Source organism: Microtus oregoni, unplaced genomic scaffold (assembly GCF_018167655.1).
Source record: "Microtus oregoni isolate MIOR12 unplaced genomic scaffold, Mior012 000044F_ref0000062, whole genome shotgun sequence".
Lineage (NCBI taxonomy): Eukaryota > Metazoa > Chordata > Mammalia > Rodentia > Cricetidae > Microtus > Microtus oregoni.
Genome location: NW_024543218.1, coordinates 3,437,999 through 3,458,477, shown reverse-complemented (window position 1 = coordinate 3,458,477; position 20,479 = coordinate 3,437,999). Strand labels below are relative to the sequence as shown.

The following is a 20,479-nucleotide window of genomic DNA, read 5'->3' as shown; positions in this document are numbered from 1 at the left end:
GACAAACCCTTATCCAACTTAGTCAAAAGGCAGAGAGAGCATCCAAATTAACAAAATCAAAAATGAAAAGGTGGGTGGAGCAACAGATACTGAGAAAATCCAGAGAATCATTTCATCATACCTCAAATCCTGTATTCCACAAAATTGGAAAATGTAAAGTGAATGGACAATTTTCTGAATAGGTACCACATACCAACATTAAATCAATACACAGTGAACAATTTAAATACAGCTGTAACCTTCAAGTTAATAGAAGTAGACATCAAATGCCTTCTTCCAACCCCACCTCTAAAAAAAATCCCTGGACTTGATGGTTTCAGTAAAGAATTCTACCAGAACTTCAAAGAAGAGGAAACAGCTGTACTCCTCAAATTGTTACACAAATTAAAAACAGAATGAACATTTCCGTACAAACATTTCCATTTTATGATGTTACAGTTACCCTGATACTAATCCCACACAAAATATCAAAAAAAGAATTACATATCAGTCTCCCTCATGATCATCAATGCAAAATTATTCAGTGAAATACTGACAAACTGAATCTAGGAATACACCAAAAAAATTATTCACCATGATGAAATTGGCTTCATCCTAGAGATGCAGAATAGTTTAACATATGAAAGTCTGTCAATGTAATCCACCATATAAATAAATTGGAAGAAAAAATATAATCATCTCATTAAATGCTGAGAAGCATTTGACAAAGTTCAACACCCCTTCATGATAAAGGTCTTGGAGAGATCAGGGATACAAGAAAGGTATCTTAACATAATGAAAGGAATGGACAGAAAGCCTACAGCAAACATTAAAAAAATGGGGACAAACTCAAAATGAGCCCACTAAGATAAGGAACAATACAAAACTGTCCTCTCTCACCATACCTAGTAAACTTAGTCCTTGAAGCTCTAGCTAGAGCAAAGAGAAAACAAAAGAAGATCATGGGAAATCAAACTGGAAAGGAAGAAATCAAGCTTTTGCTATTCACAGATGATATATTAGTATACATAAGTGACGCCATGCACTCTATCAGGGAATTGATTATACCTGAGAGAGATTTTACTTAACGATTTTGAAATGGGAAAAACCTCCATTAATCTGTAGAATTTGAGATGATATGACCATCTTTAACTGCTTGGTGGCAGTGCACACTTTTAACACCATGACAATTATCTTTTTTTGTTACCTTAAAATTCTCTTAGCTGTTAATATTCTGAACATCTTTTTCCCTCTGGGACAGGAAATCACTACACCCACCTAGATAAGCACAGTGCACAGTACAAGCCAGCTAGCCACACTGGGTCCTGGAGGAAAAAGGGAAAGTTCCTGTGGAGTGCAGGATTGTGACATTGTCTGCTTTTGTAGCCTAGGACAAGTGCTATTGAAATGCTTACCTTGGCCTATGTAGAAACGATCTTTGAATGGGGTGGGAGAAATGGTCAGGAATCACTCTGCAGAGTCTTTAAGCACGCTACAGCCCTGTGGACAGTGTCCTTGTCACTCAGACTGCACAAGCCAATCAGACCCTCCAGGTGACCTGCCAGTCATAGGCAGTGCAGGGTTCTTCCAGGCAGCCACGTTCAGACTTGGCTTTGCCGAGGAGCTGTTCCCAGTGGTTTCATGTGCTGCAGTGAAATTGCTGCTGCTGGAAGAAGTTGATGACCTGAGAGCTTTGGCGAGCTGGGAAACAATAACATGGTGAGCGGGGGGGGGGGGGGGGGGGGGGGGTTGGAATGCTGTCTCCAGATGGGGAGGAGCAGAGGGTGAGGTGCAGGAGATGGCATGGTGCATCCTCCTGGGATCAGTGTGGGAACCTGCTGCCATATTCCCTGTGTTGTAAAGTCCCATGTGGTCTTTGTTAATTCCTAGATTTAAGGAACAGGCCTCTGAATAACTTTGTTCTGTGGGTTTAATCCGCTTAGAGAATTGGGAGCAGGGTGCTGTGTGTACAAACATCTTTCTTGTCAACTTCAATATGCCATACTCAGAGAGGCCTAGTTTCTCCAGTATCTTCTTGAAATTGAGCACTTTGCATTTAACCTTTACATACAATCTCCATTTGTGTTTAACTTGTGGACGGTATCAAGGCATCTCACCTGTTGGGTAGCACTGCACTTCTAAGCTGCAACATAGAAGAGTTGAGTTGCTGATATAAAGGATTTTCCAATGCCTTGGAAATAGTTCAGTCTCACAAAGTAGAATTAGCTGAGGGAGGACTGCCTCTAAATCACCCAAAAGTTAAATGTATTTTAATCAGGGCTACTAGAGATTAGGATGCTAGGGTACACATTGTTCAATCGGATTGTCCAGATATTTGGCTCCAAAAAATTACAAAGAAGCCACCACTGACTTAAAACCAGACACAAGGCACATCCCCATATCAAAAAACAACCTCTAACAAGCTTTTAAAGGAGGCATGACAGGTTCCTAAGCTATTTTAAAGCCTGGTGTGATGTAAAGTTCCAGTTTTCTATTTGAGAAAAGCACAGTTCTTCCAGATGGGCAATATGACACCAGGTGACATATAAATGAAATGCAAAACATTGTTGTGTGGAGGAGTAACCTGAACAATCAAGGGTTTTCTTTTATGTCCCCTTGAGGAAGGAGGAACAATCCTGGCAGACCTAGTAATAGTCCGGGGCCTTAGCCTTGTGAGTTTCCCTAAGTATCTGATCTACTGATAATAAAACACAGCTCCTTTTCTAAAACCAGGAATATGCTTAGGGGAGCTGGTAATGTTCTGGTGCCAAAGCCTTTGTGGAGGGGTGGCTTCAGATTCTAAGAACCTCACTTGGGAGGCAGAGACAAGGCACATCTCTGTGAGTTTGAGGCCAGCCTGGTCTACAAGAGCTAGTTTCAGGACAGGAACCGAAAGCTACAGAGAAACCCTGTCTCGAAAAATCCAAAAAAAAAAAAAAAAAGATTCTAAGAACCTAACTCTTCCCACCATATGGAGCTATAGTTATCAGTCCCATGGCCACTCTGCTCGTAGTAAAGTTCTTTTTTTTTTTTTTAAAGATTTATTTATTTATTTATGTACACAGTGTTCAGCCTCCATGTATGCCAGAAGAGGGCACCAGACCTCATTACAGATGGTTGTGAGCCACCATGTGGTTGCTGGGAATTGAACTCAGGACCTTTGGAAGAGCAGGCAATGCTCTTAACCACTGAGCCATCTCTCCAGCCCCGTAGTAAAGTTCTTGAGATACCCTGTGTTCCCATTGTATAGATTTGTTTGAGTAGCCTCCTCCTAAATTCATGTGATAATTTGTACTTATAATTCTCTAATTTCTTTCATTTCTCCCTTGGAAGTATACTGAAAGACCCCAGTGGTGGGCAGTCTTTCAGGCTAAGGAGACCCTCCCAAGGAACAGCGAGATCACTCTTCGGATGCAAACAGCAAGAGGCTTTATTCAGTACACAGGTACCTGGGGCGACTTAGTCTCTCGAAAGACAAAGCGCGCCTGCAGACTGGGGGAAGGTCTTTTTATAGGAAAGAGGGCAGCAGAAGCAGATTACAGAAGCAAATGCATCGTTAGTGGTCAGTTGGAATGGGGCAAGGGGCACAGGTGGTTTTTCCTCTCCCAGCACAGATGTATGGGAACAGATATCCTGTTAATTGATGTCCTGCCCGAATCTATGGATATAAATATCCTGTTTTGCAGCCAGGGACCCTGACCTTACTCTGCACTTACAGTCGTTCATCAAAAGCTTTGTGAAATGATGTTACAGCAGCCAAGCTGGGATCTTTCATAGGGGGAGTTGTCTCTTCTGTGAATTACTGATATTCTAAGTTGGGCACATGTGCTGACTATAGGCATCCTGTTTCCTTAAGCAAACGGGAGGTTCTCATTAGAGCAGGCCAGCTGCGGGTTCCTTATCGCTTGGGGCCAGATGGCTGACCGGCTGACCGCAGATATCTTGCCTGGCTTCTCCGCCCTTGTTCTCAAGTCGAACTTCCCTGCTCTAATGTTACTTGCGTTGCTCCAAAGTTTAAGCCTGGCATTGCTGCTGCTTAGCTGTTTGTCTATACTGTGGGGGTCTTTCAATACAAGATGCTATTCTCCATTTTAAAATTCTTTTGAGACAAGGTTTCTCTGTAGGAGTGTCCAGACTATTCTGGAACTCACTGGGTAGAAGAGGCTATCCTTGAACTCACAGAGATTACTTGGCCCAGCAAGGGTGTGTGCCACCAATGCCCAGAAAAATGCAATTTTTCCTAGGAAGCTTTCTAGGCATCTGCAAGACCTCCCCACCCTAGCTTTTTATCTTTTTTACAATTTGGTTTTCCTATCCTTCTCATCCCTGTGACCTTCACCTCAGGACCCTGTCACTGAAGGAATCACCTGCTGATTATGGTTACCAGTTTAATGAAGAAATTACCTTGATAATATCTTTGCTCTGTAACTCTCCTATCTGCCTAAATGTCTAGCCTGGCAAGTTGCCTGTTTCTATTTCAATTGTTCAAAGTGTAACCCAGAGCCTGAACCTAAAGGACATTTAAGGTGAACTGCAAATGTGGAATCTGTCTAGCTGGCACCTCTTTGAGCGTTAGCTAGAGATTGATGTCTACCATCATTAAAGAGGTTTTTCTTTATTAATCTCCTAGTGTGTAAAGTTATTTCTCAATGGAAAGGGATATTAGTTCTAGAACAGCTGCATTTCCATCCTGTTAGAAAATAGTTTCTGAGAGAAGTTCTCTTTTTTTTATTTATTATGTATACAATATTCTGTCTGTGTGTATGTCTGTAGGCCAGAAGAGGGCACCAGACCTCATTCCAGATGGTTGTGAGCCACCATGTGGTTTCCGGGAATTGAACTCAGGACCTTTGGAAGAGCAGGCAATGCTCTTAACCACTGAGCCATCTCTCCAGCCCCCGAGAGAAGTTCTCTTATGTTGACTCAGGTGCCCTAGGTCTGCTGCTGTCCAGGGCAATGACCTTGCTGTCCTGTACATTAGACTTTCAAAACCAAAAGCTATGGAGAAACCCTGTCTTGAAAAATCCAAAAAAGAAAAAAAAACACAAAATTCCTAAAAAAAAAAAAAACCTCACAGTTTTAAAATTATGCATTTGTGTCATGTAGTTGACTGTGCATTGCAGTTGCAGGGAAAGGATTTGCATATGGTGCATATGGAGCATTCCTTATGTCTTCAGACCACAATAGGATGAATAGTTTATTGTGTACACTGCAGGGGAAACAGTGGAGGCAATCAACTATTAGAGCCACCATTATGAAGATGTTCCTGGCTGGGCAGAGGTGGCACAGGCCTTTAATCCCAGCACTAGGGAGGCAAAGGCTGGCTGTAAATTCAAGGCCAGCCTGGTCTCCAGGAGCTAGTTCCAGGAAAGGCAATTAGGCAACAATTCTATGCAGACATGGTTGATCTTGCTTGACACAGTTTTGTCTGCTTAGAGATTTGAGAAACAGGCCATTAACTAACTTTATGTGTCAGGTTACAGATCTCAGTAGCCAACATATGTATATAGAAACCATTAATCTATCTCTTATTAATGACATTCCCTCTCCTATACAAAGGCCAACTCTGTTTCAAAGTCAATATAGAAAGTTTTATTTAATCTCAAGAGTGCAATATTTTTATCATTTTAAAATCTCTTATTGGTATTTTTTTTTTGGTTTTTCGAGACAGGGTTTCTCTGTGGCTTTGGAGCCTGTCCTGGAACTAGCTCTGTAGACCAGGCTGGTCTTGAACTCACAGAGATCCGCCTGCCTCTGCCTCCCGAGTGCTGGGATTAAAGGCATGCGCCACCATCGCCCGGCTCTTATTGGTATTATTTTCAGATGTTTTCATTAAGTGTATTGCTGCACTTGTCTCTATTTCTGTTCTCCAATGTTTCAAAGTTATTAATAGTTGCATTTTATGTCTCTCAAGTGATGTTAATTATTGATTTCTGTGGAGAACAATGTCTCCTCTAGTTTAGGCTTGCCTCATACTACATAATTGAGAATCATTTTGAACACCTAATCTTTCCTCTGCTCCCCAGTGCTGGGAAAACAGTCCTGCAACTTCTTATAGGCTTGGCCTTGACTTGTCAATGAAGAAGAAATGTAGAGTAGTTACTGAGTGTCTGCTAATCTTTCTAGTCTTTATGGGGACTTAGAAGAAAAGGAACCTGTGCAAGAGGTGAGCTCATTGACCAATTTTGAAGCTGCTGGAGACACAGGGCACAAAGGGAGAAGTTGTACTGAGGGTGAAAGCTTTCTTCCGTCAACAGTAGTTGAGATTAGCTATGTGGAATCAGGTAGTCAATTGTAGATATTTCATGAATGTTCAGATTGACAATTGTTTTCAGTCCACAGACCAAGGCAATCAAGAATCTGGGAAAGAAACTGACATTATCTTTAAACCACATTGCTATATTTACAGTAGCTCAGCTAAAATACAAAATCTGGGTAAAAGGTTGTGGCCCTGCTTAACAGGACTGTTATATTTCTGCATTAAGATGTTCATCTTTTGAGAAAATGCATGAGAAATCTTTAATGTGCTCTAATACAAATCCCTAGTCTCTGGAGCACATGGCCATAAAGTCTATTTCAAGTTTTCAAAATAATTTTAGAGATGAAATCCACATTATACTTACATTTTCCTTGTTGCCTTCAAACCCAAATATGCCTGGATTGTTTTCTAATTCATGGTATGTTTTTCTTTAGCAACAGTTACAAAGTAACCACAGTTACACAGTAACAGGAGTTACTTTATGAATGTGGCCTGTGTTAGTCTGCAGGATTTCCCACTTCTGATGCAATGGGATGGATGCACTGTAAAGTGAGTGTGCAATGGAATGTGCAACAAAGGATCCTGTACTTTGGATGTGGAACAGGATGTGCTCTAGGGTAGTGGAATAATGTATACTAAACACAATCTTTTTAAACAGGGGCCCTGTCTGCTGGGCTGGGAGGGCAGAACTGGATGGATTGTACTGTCTGAGTCATTTGGTCTCTGATCCTCCAGTAGAGAAGCTGCTAATATTGTGAGTCCCAGCTGGGTGGCCCTAGCCAATGAGGGATTCTGGGAAGCCTTAGCAATCAGGAGTTCTAGTGGGAGAACAGGATTAATTTGGCTTATATTGTCATATTGTCATTCACTACTTAAGGATGTCAGGAAAGAACTTAAAGAGGGCAGGATTCTTAATAGATTTTTGTATGTTGAACCATTCTTGTATCTCTGAGATGAAGCTGACTTCATCATGGTAGATGATTTTTTGGTGTGTTTTTGGATTTCCTTTCCTAGTATTTTATTGAGTATTTTTTGAATGTATGTTCATCAGTGAGATGGGTCTATAATTCTCTCTTGGTTGAATCTTTGCATAGTTTTGGTATAGGGGTAACTGTAGCACCATAAAAGGGGTCTGGCAATGTTCCTTCTGTTTCTATTATGTGGAACCCTTTGAGGAGTATTGCTATTGGGTCTTAGTTCTGATGGAATTCTGCACTGACACTCTCTGGCCTTGGACTTTTTTTGGTTGGAATGACTTCTCTTTCCTTGCAGGTTATAGGTTGATCTAAATTATTCACCTGGTCTTGATCTAATAATGGTATGTGATACCTATTCAGAAAATTGTTGATTTCTTTTTTTCTCAAAATCATTGATTTAGTATAATACAAACAAGGAAATCTTAACATTGAAATACAAAGATTACAATATTGACTAAAGAATTTTTTCTTTACTACACAAAACATGACCCAGCATAAAAAACAAACCATTTTCCTTTTCCCATTAAAAGAAATGATATTGTTAGGAGCCAATTTCCTCCTAAAATCATTACAGGAACCATCACCCTGGGGAGTCTGCAGAGACCCCCACACCCTTAATTGTGTTAGGAATCCTTCTATTGACAGAGCCTACCCCACACCCAAATTGGCTGTTTATGGAGAGCTATCTGTTAGCGGAACCCACCCCACATTCCAAACTATCTAGGGAGCTAGGTGTGTCAACTCGTGACTTCTTGGCCTACAGTGACCTGACCTAAGACAACCTCCTGCCTACGTGACCAACTCGGACCATGTGACCAACATGAACCACGCGGCAAGAGCCCAGGCCCCTGTGCCCATCCCCCAACTCTTTACCCTATAAAAGTTGTACCCCGTCTCTAATAAATGGAGGCTTTGACAAGAACTCTCGCTTAGCCTCCTTCCACTTTCCTAGCTCATATCTTCCAGGTAGTGCCTCTCCGTGACCCTGGAATAACTGACTGCCGGGTGGGTTACTAACCCTAGATTGAGTAACCCACCCAAAGGCAATCGACATGATATAATTAGTGTATTAAAATAATTTTGAATATAGCCCAACTATATTTACCTATTATCCAGTCAGAAAGTTTTATTATCATTTAGTGTATTGCTTGTATCTCCACTAACAAAATATTTAACCCCTAAAGCAGCAGTCATTTATAGCAACTCTGGTACCAACATCAAAGGGGAAAACTGGTTTAAAAAATTTCACAAAAGCCATTCTTGACTGTAAAACAACATATCACAGAAAGAGTAGGAATACAAGTTTGTAATTGTATATATACATACTCCAAGAAGTTTGTCAGTACTGAAATTCTTTTTATTGCTGTATTAGCAATGGAATTTTTGGAATATATTTTCAATGCCACATAGAAATAGATTCAAGAAACAAATTAAATTGAAGTCCTAGATAAAATGTTTCATTTAAAATATTTTCTACATCAAATTTCATGTTTATGTATGAAAAGTTATATAACATTATATGAAAAAAAATGTCATGAAGTATTTTTCTACACTATACTAAATGTATTTCCCAAGAGGAAAAAGTTAAAAATATCTAAAATATTTTAGATTAAGATTATAAGACCATCATAGATCTTATGAACATGCATCTGTTTACAGAATTAACTGTATACAAAATGTATTTTTCTTTTTTTTTAATTTTCTATGGTTTATTTAACTTTATTTTATGTGCATTGGTGTAAGGGTGATCAGATCGCTGGAACTGGATTTTCAGACAGTTGTGGACTGCCATGTGGGTGCTGGGAATTGAACCTGGGTCCTCGGGAAGAGCAGTCAGTGCTCTTAACTGCTGAGCCATCTCTCCAGCCCCCACAAAATGTATTTTTCATTAGAGATCATAAAGAAATGAGTTGGGGACAACCACCCTTTACACCACATTATCAGCTCACTTTAACCACAAGTGTGTCCTTGGTATTTGAGTATATGAAACATTCACTCTTCATGAAATCATCCAAAGATTTACTTAGAAGATGAAGGTGCAGAAATATGAAATATGTTACTTATTTTTTTTTCTTTCTTTCCAACAATATCCCAAGCATGGCATAGCAGCCTGAAATTATAAAATACTTAACTCTGCTTTAGTTATCTATACAGGCTGCTTGAATGTGAATTAAGTTCAAAAATTAGCACATCAAATAACAAAACCAGCCATAAAGCAGGCTGAAAGCATTAAACATTTCATATATAAGTTTTAAATCATTTAATTTCTATAGAACAATTTTATTCACAATATAATGTGACAGAAATCACCACAGGAATGATATACTCATTGCAATCAGGGTGCATGCAGCAGCAGCTTTGCATTTTTATAACTATTATTTGTTTATAAAAATTAAGCCTCTCCAGTCATGCTTACCACATTTTAAGTTTGCAAGGTATGGGAATACAACATAGTTCAAAGAGAAAATGTCTCATCAATTTGAATGTAGCTTATCTGTATGAAACATGAAATATATTACTAAACCCTGAAATGTGCATGTCTAGATTTGCTTTTGTCCAATTTCAGGCCATTTGCAATCATGTTCTGTTTATATAATATCAAGAGGACCTATTAGCAATTGTGGGTGAATGAGCTGCGGTTGCAACTGTGGTGGCAATGAAGTGTTATCATTGACTCCACCAAGTCCTGGATTTGTGGGTGAAGGAAGAGCCAAAATGTTCTTAGTTTCTACAATTCCTCCATTGGAAAAGAAAAACTGACACTGTTGAAGGAATGTTTCAATGACAGATTGATGGATTATAGTGGTAGACAGGAACTCCCGATTTTCAAAATCAGGTCTCATAAAAGTTGGTCAAAAACAGATGGATAAGTTGCCTGCTGTCATTGGGTTGATTTTACTTTGCTGACTAACCTTGTTTAAATGTGTTTAACCTTTCCAGTTTTGTGGAGAACAGCTTTTTTATAGTATGTCTTTATTTTCTCCTTGACACAGGGGTAGTTTAATAGAGCACTGTTCAATTTCCATGGGTTTTTAGGCTTTTTGTGGTTAGTGTTGTTGTTAAATTGTAAATTGCATATCATCATAGAACCTTCATCTGGTGATGGATGGAGATAGAGACAGAGACCCACACTGGAGCACTGGACTGAGCTCCCAAAGTCCCAATGAGGAGCAGAAGGAGGGAGAACATGAGCAAAGAAGTCGGGACCACGAGGGATGCACCCACCCACTGAGACAGTGGAGCTGATCTATTGAGAGCTCACCAAGACCGGCTGGACTGTGACTGAAAAAGCATGGGATAAAACTGGACTCTCTGAACATGGCGAACAATGAGGGCTGATGAGACGCAAAGGACAATGGCACGGGGGTTTGATCCTACGTAATGTGATGGCTTTGTGGGAGCCCAGCCAGTTTGGATGTTCACCTTCCTAGATATGGACGGAGGTGGGAGGACCTAGGACTTACCACAGGGCAGGGTACCCTGACTGCTCTTTGGACTGGAGAGGGAGGGGGAAAGGAGTGGGGGGAGGGGGAGAAGGGTGGGAGGAGGGGGCGTAGGGGCGGAGGAGGGGGAGGGAAATGGGAGGCTGGGAGGAGGTGGAAACTTGTTTTTTTTTCTCCTTTTCTCAATAAAAAAAAGGAGATAAATTACAGTTAGTGCAAAAATAACTAAATTTATATAATTATATATGTATATATATTATTGTGTGATGGATAATTTCAATTGTCAACTTGATGGGATTAGTGCTCAAGTTATTAATATGACACATTATTTGTTGTGCTCATGAGAACTGTTTTTCCTAAAGAGAAAAGACTTAATGGAGAGTAACCACGTTGTGAGGGGAGCAATCCACATAGTCAAGAGAGAAGACGCAGCATTGAAGAAAGTGCTTGTGGGAACAGCCAAGGCTAGTGGAACACAGAAGAGAATATCACAGGCCCAGGTGCCACATCCGGGCATTTGGTGTTGAGTCGGCTGGGATTCTGCCTGACTGTGGCCCAGTATTTCTTTGATCTTCTATTCCTTCCTTCTGGGGATGGTTACACTGTGCTGTTATATACTTGAAGTATGCAGTATGGTGGTCTTCCTTTCTTTGTTTTTGATCTTACAGGCCTTACTGTCAAGAAACTGCCAAAGTCTCAGTTGAAACACTGACCTTAGACGTTTGAGCAATGTTAGAATGTTAAGACTTTGGGAATATTGGAGACAAACTGAAGGCATTTTTATGTAATGAGTGCAATGTTATCTTTTGGAATAAAGTATTTGTTTATCAAGTTGATAACAGATACGCTTGCTATGGTTACTTTCCATTGTCAGCTTGATTAAATGAACAAATGCCTAGCGCATTTCATAAGACATGTCTCAGGAATTTTCTGTGAGTGCTCTCCCAGAGAGAGCTAACTGAATGGAGAAAACCTGTCACAAACATGCAAAGCACTACCCCATGGGTTGTGATTGAAATCAGTAAAAATGAAAACTGAGAAATGCAAAAAAAAAAGAGTTAGAAATGTATTTACAGTATGTTTTATCAAAAATAACCGTGAATTTGCATGAGTATACACAAATATGTTAAGATTAGAAACATCTATAATATAACAAAAATAATCTCAAATATGTATTAATATACAAAAGCCATACTAATGTAAAATATTTAATAAAAATAGTTGTTTTTATTTAAAGTCAATTTAGTAATCTATCATTTATCCTATAATTTATACATCTTCCCTTTTTCTTTTCAAGACAACTGAATATAATCTCCTTTGTTTATATTTTTTACCATTACCCATAGTATCTTGTTACCACCTCCATCTCAATGAACACATGAATCATGACCTAATGCATGTCCAAACTGCTTACCCAAACTCTTGGAAATATGGGCACCATGTTTCAAAAATTATTTTTGGTTGTTTGTGGGCAATGGCATCTATAAGAGACCCTGAAATAAACCTAGGATAATTTCAATTCATGGGAGAATTGTCCAGTCTTTGTGTAATGGGAAAGTGGTGGAATTGTCTCATGTCCTGGCTAGTGTAGTGCATGAGGACCATCTTAGATAGTAATCTTGGAACTGTCCTGAATAATTTATAGCCCAAAGCTGACCTTTGGAGGAGGGTAGTCAGTTTAGTGGCATTACCACACTCTAGGAGGAATCAATGGTGTGGGGCCCTTAGCCCTTGTTTAAGATTTTAATGGTCACTGCTAAGAATGATCATGGTTTACTGTAGAAAACCTTTTAAGTGCTGTATGGCTGTATGTAGTAAAGCTAAAAGAGGTTAAAGGAGCATAGTTTTTTTTATTTATATACAGAATTCAAAATCTTAATTTTAAGTTACTTGACAAAAATTTAGACCAAAAATCATGAAGAGGAATTAAGAAGAAGCCTTTCTTAAAATTAGATTTTAGACGTAGTACAAATTGATCTTATTCATAAATCCTGTAGTCAGATAGTAGGGCTGAAGGCTGAAAGATTAGAGAAGCACAGCATCCAGCCACTAGTTCTTAACTTTATGAAATTCACAGTCCAATGTGGGAGCCCACGTGTGACTCAGTTTCCATCTGGAGTCATTTCAGACTTAAAGATTCCATTTGAGGGGCTGGAGAGATGGCTCAGGGGTTGATAGCACTGGCTGCTTTTCCAGAGGTCCTGAGTTCGGTTCCCAGCAACCACATGGTGGCTCACAACCATCTGTAGTGAGATCTGGTGCACTTTTGGCATGCAGGTTACATGCAGCCAGAACACTGTTTACATAAAAAATAAATCTTTAAAAAAAATTCCATTTGAGTTCAAGCATGCCTGCTGTTCTTACAGTAACTCGTGGGCGATGAGTAACATCTGTGTTTCTCAACAGAAAAAGCATTTTTCTCAGCTAAAAGAGCATATTTTTTCTATTAAGATTTGGGCTTGGAGGCCAGCCAGGGGCACTCCTTGTTAGTGATTAGAAGCTGCTTAGCTGGATCAGATAATGCACAGGTTTGAGCTGCCTCCAAGCACAGTGCAGGGAGGTGGGGAGCTGACTGTACTGCTTTTTGATCTGCCTTTTGACTGTGTTTAGTATATATGCTGGCTGAGAAATAAACTCAGGCTGCTTTCTATTGACCTTTCATCCTCTCAGTCTAACCTATGTTTCTGTCTTCATTTCTCTTAATCTAACTTTTCCTTAGCCTCAGCATTCCCTCCAAGGGAAGCTCTAGATAAATGTTGTTAGACTCACCAAATGGGGTATCCTGTCTCTGTAAGTCCTCAGAGTGAATGCTGTTTCTACAAAACACTCAATCCTCAGCTCCTCTCTCGTACCACCTTATATTCCTCTCTCTGCCCAGGCATGCCACTTTCTATCTGCAGTTCCTTAGTGATAGGATTAAAGATATTAGACACCAGCATTGACTCTACAACAAACTAGTGTGACTACTGGGATTAAAGGTGTGTGTCAGTATTGCCTGGGGTGTAAGGCGGGCCATGGAATCTGTTTACTTTATGATCTTCAAGCAAGCTTTATTGTTAAAATATAAATGAAAAAATAAAATTAAATAATTAGAAGCAAGCATCTGAGATCAAGAAGAGAAAAGTAAAAATGTTTATCACCAAAGAATATAAAAAATATTCTGAGCCGGGCGGTGGTGGCGCACGCCTTTAATCCCAGCACTCGGGAGGCAGAGGCAGGTGGATCTCTGTGAGTTCGAGGCCAGCCTGGTCTACAAGAGCTAGTTCCAGGACAGGAACCAAAAGCTACGGAGAAACCCTGTCTCGAAAAATCAAAAAAAAAATATTCTGAGTACAAACTGGAGAAGGTCCATCAATTTTGCAAACAATGAATGATATAATTAAATTATGGTTCACAAAATCAATAATATAGATGACACCATTGACAAACACAAATCTACACACACACACACACACACACATATTATTGTTTCTTAAAGAAGAACAAGAAGTTTCTATTCAAAATCAATTCTTTAGAAATCATTGGCCATCACGCACCCTGTACACTCCTGTTCTCTCCTTTACCAATAATAGAAAATGGGTTCGGTGAGAAGGGCTCTTTCACCAAAATTTACAATATTCACTTGAAGTCTTCTGATGTTTTTCCTTTAGAGAAAATAGATTTGATTACTGAAAGCATCTCATTCTCTTATAAAGAAAATTATGTCTGTTAGGATCACTTACCATGTTTCCTACAATTGGTGATGGAATCCAAGTCTGCATTACAGTGAGAAAATGAAAACTTTTAAATTGGATTATCAAAAGAACAGAATTTTAAAGAATCAGTGTGGGAATGCAAGCTGATACAGTCCCTTTGGTTGTCAGTGTGGAAATTTCTCAGAAAATTAGGAAACAACCTTTCTCAAGACCCAGTAATACCACTTTTGGGTATGTAACCAAAGGATGCTCAATCGTACCACAAGGACATGTGCTCAACTATCTTCATAGCAGCTTTTTTTGTCACACCCAGAATGTGGAAACAACCTAAATGCCCCTCCATAGAAGAATGGATAAGAAAAATGTGGTACATTTACACAATGGAGTGCTACACAGCAGAAAAAAAATAACGATATCTTAAATTTTTCAGGAAAAAGGATGGAGCTAGAAAACATTATTTTAAGTGAGGTAATCCAGACACAGAAAGACAATTATCACATGTACTAACTTATAGGTGGTTTTTAAGCATAAAGCAATGAAAGCCAGCCTACAAACCACAATCCCAGATCTTAGACAAAAATGAGGATGCTAAGAGAGACTTACATACATCTAATCTATATGGGAAGTAAAAATTATAAAAAGACAAGATCTCCTGAGTAAATTGGGCACATAGGGATCTTGGGAGAGGGTTGAATGGGGGAGTGGAGAGGCAGGGAGTGAAGCAAAGAGAATTGTAGAGCTCAGTAAATATCAATAAACAAAGATCAATCATATCTGCAGGATAATTGTATAATTGTAAATTCAATGTTACTTGACTCAAGATAACCTTCCTAATGTGGACACCCACACAATCTGGTCTGTGTTCATTCACATGACATTAATTTACACATGCTGGGCAATTACAAACCTCTCCTGCCACCTCAATCAGGCCCTTTTCCATAGTGATGTCTCCAACGGCTGATTGCCTACATTGTGCCCCTTGCAGTGCACACAATAATCTATTTTTCCTATTGTGGTCTGAGGAGAGAATAAAAGCTCCATATGCAAACCCTTTTCCTGTGACTGCATTGCACAGTCAACTACATGGTTCAAATGCTTTATTTTATTTTATTGGTTTTGTTTGAGACAGGGTATCTTTGTAACTTTGGTGCCTGTCCGGGAACTAGCTGTTGTAGACTACACTGGCTTCAGTCTCACAGAGATCTGCCTGCCTCTGCCTTCCGAGTGCTTGCTTTAAAGGCATGCACCACCACTGACCGGCAAATACATAATTTTAGAACTGTGAATTGGTACACTTATTTAAGAACTTTGATGGTGAGCCAGACGGTGGTGGTGCACGCCTTTAATCCCAGCACTCGGGAGGCAGAGGCAGGTGGATCTCTGTGAGTTCGAGGCCAGCATGGTCTACCAGCGTGAGTTACAGAACAGGCTCCAAAGCCACAGAGAAACCCTGTCTCAAAAATCAAACAAACAAACAACAACAAAAAAAGAACTTTGATGGTGTAATATAGAGGACACTCAAGGTCACTGTCCAGGAAAGCAACAGACAGGGAACAAGGCCAACTGAGTCAACGTAACAGAAGTTGCCTCAGCAAAATATTTCTATCAGGATGGAAATGCATCTCTTCAAGAATTAATATGTCTTCCCACTGAGAATTCACATCACAGACTTAGAAGACTAATAAAGAAAAGTCTCTTTAATGATGTTATGCATTGATCTGTCCATTGCTCAAGGGGAGCTAGGTTAGATAGATTGTGCATTCAATATATGCTGTTATCCATAAGTATCCCTTAGGATAATGATCCAGATTATACTCTGTACAATTGAAATAGAAACAGGCAACTTGCCAGTCTAAATATCTAGGCAAGAATATTCCCAGACTATTTTCTCAAGTATGCCCATGACTTGTTACAGCAGGTCATTCTTCACTGACAGGGTTCTAAGGTGAAGATCACAAGGGAGGAGGAAGACTGGACTGGACAAGTAAAAGATAAAAATGATAGGGTGGGGAGGTGTTGCAGAAGATACATGCAATGCCGAGTAAGCTTCTGAAGAAAAATAGCATCTTTTCTGGGCAGTGGTGGTGCACGACTTTAATCCCAGCACTCAGGGATTTTTCAAGATAGGGTTTCTCAGTACCTGAGGAGCCTGTTCTGGAACTCTTGAGAGATCAGGCTGGCCTTGAACTCAAAGAAATCCACCTGTCACTGCCTCGAGAGTGCTCGAATTAAAGGCGTGCTCTACCACCACCTTTAAATCAGTGATGGCTTCTTTGAAATGGTTTGGGGTCAAATATCTGGACAATCCTGGTGAACAATCATTCTAACAGGCATTCTAATCTCTTCCAGCCCTAATTAGCATATACTTACGTTTTGGGTGTTTTAGATGCAGTTCTCCCTCTGATAAATTCTTCTTTATGGGACTTAATTATTTTTTAAGCATTGGTCAATCTATTGTATCACCAATTCTACTATTCATCATTATGATACAGTAGTCGAAAGCTACACAACATGTGAGAAGCCTTTGATAACCTCCACAAATTTAAATATTAATTCAGATTATATTTAAAGCTTAAATGCAAAGTGGTCAATATAGAGAAGATACTGAGGAAACGAGGCTTCTCTGAGTTTGGCAACTTGTATCTATGAATGCATGAACCCTGTTGAAGTTGACTAGGAAGGAGTTTTGGAGCTTACTGCTCCCAATACTCTAAGGAGATGAAGTCACAAAGCAAAGTTATTCAGAGGCCTGCCCCTAGGTTCAGGAGTTAGCAGGGACCATGTGGGACTTCACAATACTGGGAATATAACAGCAGGTTCCCACCCAAACCCATGGAGGTAACACCATAGTGTCTTCCGGACTTCGCCCTCTGCTCCTCCCCATCAGGGGGCAGCATTCCCTCACTCACCATGTTATGCTTCTCCATTTTGCCAAAGTTCTCGGATTATTGTCTCTCTGCAACAGCAACTGCACCCAAAACAGGAATCCACTGGCGCCAGCTCCTCTTCAAAGCCAGGCCTGAAGGCCGCTGCCCTTAAGAGACCTCTACTGCTTCTGACTGGCAGGTCATCTGGAATGCTGATTGGCTAGTGAGTCCTGAGTGGCTAGAGCACTGCCCATAGGGGTATAGTGTGCTGAAAGAGACACAATACTTGTTCCTGTCCAATCCATTTACCCCAACAGAGATCTGAGACCATATGCATTTCAATAGCACTTGCCTTTGTCTACAAAAGCAGTCAACCAGGCTGGTCTCAAACTCACCGAGATTCGCCTGCCTCTGCCCCCCCCCCCCAAGTGCTGGGATAAAGGCGTGTGCCACCACCGCCCAGCTCAATGTCATCTTCTTGCACTCCTAGGAACTTTCCCTTTTTCTTCCAGCACACTATGTGACTTGTACGGTGCACTGTGCTAGGTGGGTGGAGTAATTCCTGTCCCACAGAGGTAAGGATGCCTGGAATACTAAGAACAAAAGAGAGTTTTAAAATTACAAAATGAAATATTTGTTCTGTGGCTTCATTCTGAGGTCAGATGAACTGTAGGTACTTTTTACATGGTTTTCACAGGGATTTTACACAAAAGGAAAGAGAAAAGCAGGACCCATGTCTCAATCAAGATGATTAGTCTTTCCCCCATCAGAAAGCTGGATAATGGCTCCATTGCTTTATGGGTTTTATTCCTTAAATTCGAAGCAAACTCCAGGCAACTGAATAGTAATAAAAAGAGTAGTGTTCATGAAAATTTGAATACATAGAGAATAATGGAGCTAGAAAAAAATGTCTTTATGAGCACTATTGTTAGCCAGCGCATCTCCCTCCTTGGTCAGGTAAATAAAATATACAACTGCAGTATTCAAGATTCTCTACATGAACAGGACAGATAGAATAAATCTCACCATGACGTAAAAAGCAAGCTTATTAGAATGTCTGACAAGCTGTTGTTCAGATGCCTTAAGAACAGCTGCTTACCAATGGCAATTGAAGAATCCAATAGCTTCCTTCTCAGCCTTTTGAATCCAGTAGCTGTTCTGTCCACAAGGCTCTGTGACTCAGCTAGTTTTAAGTATTCACCAAAATTACAATGAAGTAGGCACTAATGCTAGTAAAGGAATGAGCTTGGTAAGCAGAGCTAGAGCACAGAGGCAAAAAAAGGACTTTTCACTCGGGAGGCAAAGGCAGGCGAGTCCAGCCTGGACTACAAGAGCTAGTTCCAGGACAGGAACGAAAAGCTACTGAGAAACTGTGTCTCGAAAAATTTAAAAAAAAAAAAAGGACTTTGCTTCTTCATCAAAATACTTTATATGTGACTGCTGTTAGCAGAATGGGAGTTACTGATTAAAGTTGGGTCATAGTCTTTGTATAATTCAGTTTTTTTTTGTGATTTCAAGACAGGATTTTTCTGTGTATTTGTAGAGCTCATTCTGTAGGTCAGATTGATCTCAAACCAGAAAATCCCACTACCTCTGCTCATGAGTGATGGTGTTAAAACTGTGCACAAACATGGGCTGGAGAGATGGCTCACTGGTTAAGTGTACACAGAAACCAAGAGGGTTAAGGTGGGTCTAATCATCTCAAATTATATGGATTAATGTAGGATTTTCTGATTTCTAAACCTTAAAGTAAAATCTCTCAGGTATAATCAATTCTTTGTGTATAACATGATCCCAGGGGTAGTCAGTTTTGACTACCAAAAATAGACATTTCAACAGCCAAGACAGAAGAAATGAGAAAAAAATTCTTTCCTGCAGAAGGCACAAAAAGCATGGGAGTTGTTTTCAAAACAGTGTTTTCCCCAACAAATGAAGCATGGGGATTTTATGTAGGGAGTCTGTTTGTTTTATTTTTATTTTTTTTGAGACAGGGTTTCTCTGTGGTTTTGGAGTATGTAGGGAGTCTGAACATGGTCATGCAAAGTTCTCCCTTTCCTGGAGCATGCTCAGTTAACAAATCCACTTCTAACCATAATCACAATGTAAAAGCAGAGACTCTTAGGGACGTTATCCTACTTAACCAAAAGGCAGAGAGAGAACATCCAAATTAACAAAATCATAAATGAAAAAGTGGGCATAGCAACAGACACTAAGGAAATCCAGAGAATCATTTCATCATACCTCAAATCCTGTATTCCACAAAATTGGAAAATGTAAGGTAAATGGACAATTTTCTGAATAGGTACCACATACCAAAATTAAATCAAGACCTGGTGAACAATTCAAATACACCTATAACCTTCAAGTAAATAGAAGCAGACATCAAAAGCATCCCTTCCCCTAAAAAAAAGCCAAGGACTGGATGGTTTCAGTGAAGAATTCTGCCAGAACTTCAAAGAAGAGGTAACAACAATACTCCTCAAATGGTTACACAAAATAAAAACAGAAGGAACATTTCCATACAAACATTTCCATTTTATGATGTTACAGTTACCCTGATACTAATTCCACACAAAGAATCAAAAAGGATTACATGCCAATCACCCTCATGATCATTAATGCAAAAATATTCAATAAAATACTGACAAACTGAATCGAAGAACACACCAAAAAAATTATTCACCATGATGAACCTAGTTTCATCCCAGAGATGCAGAATGGTTTAACATATGAAGCATGTGGTCTGTCAATGTAATCCACCATATAAATAAATTGAAAAAAAATAATCATCTCATTAGATGCTGAAAAAGCATTTGACAAAATCCAACACCCCTTCGTGATAAAGGTCTTGGAGACATGAGAGATACAAGGAAGGTATCTTAACATAATAAAAGAAATATACAGAAAGCATAGGGCAAACATCAAATTAAATGGAGAGAAACTCAAAATGATTCCACTAAAATAGGAACAATTCAAGGCTCTTCTCTCTCACCATACCTAGGAAACATAGTTCTTGAAACTCTAGCTAGAGAGAAAAGAAAACAAAAGAAGATCATGGGGATCTAAACTGGAAAGTAGGAAGTTAAGCTTTTGCTTTTCACAGATGATATGACAGTATACATAAGTGACCCCACAAACTCTATCAGGGAACTCCTACAGCTCATAAATACCTTCAGTAATTTGTCAGGATACAAGATCAGCTCAAAAAATTCAGTAGCCCTCCTATATAAAAATAAAAAAGCTAAGAACGAAATCAGAG

General features: G+C 39.7%; 1 pseudogene; it reads left to right on the top strand.

Annotated features, from left to right (window-relative positions):
- Window positions 1–1,435: 1,435 nt before the first annotated feature.
- The window catches only part of LOC121434682, a 50,758-nt pseudogene continuing 31,714 nt past the window's right edge, over window positions 1,436–20,479 (top strand).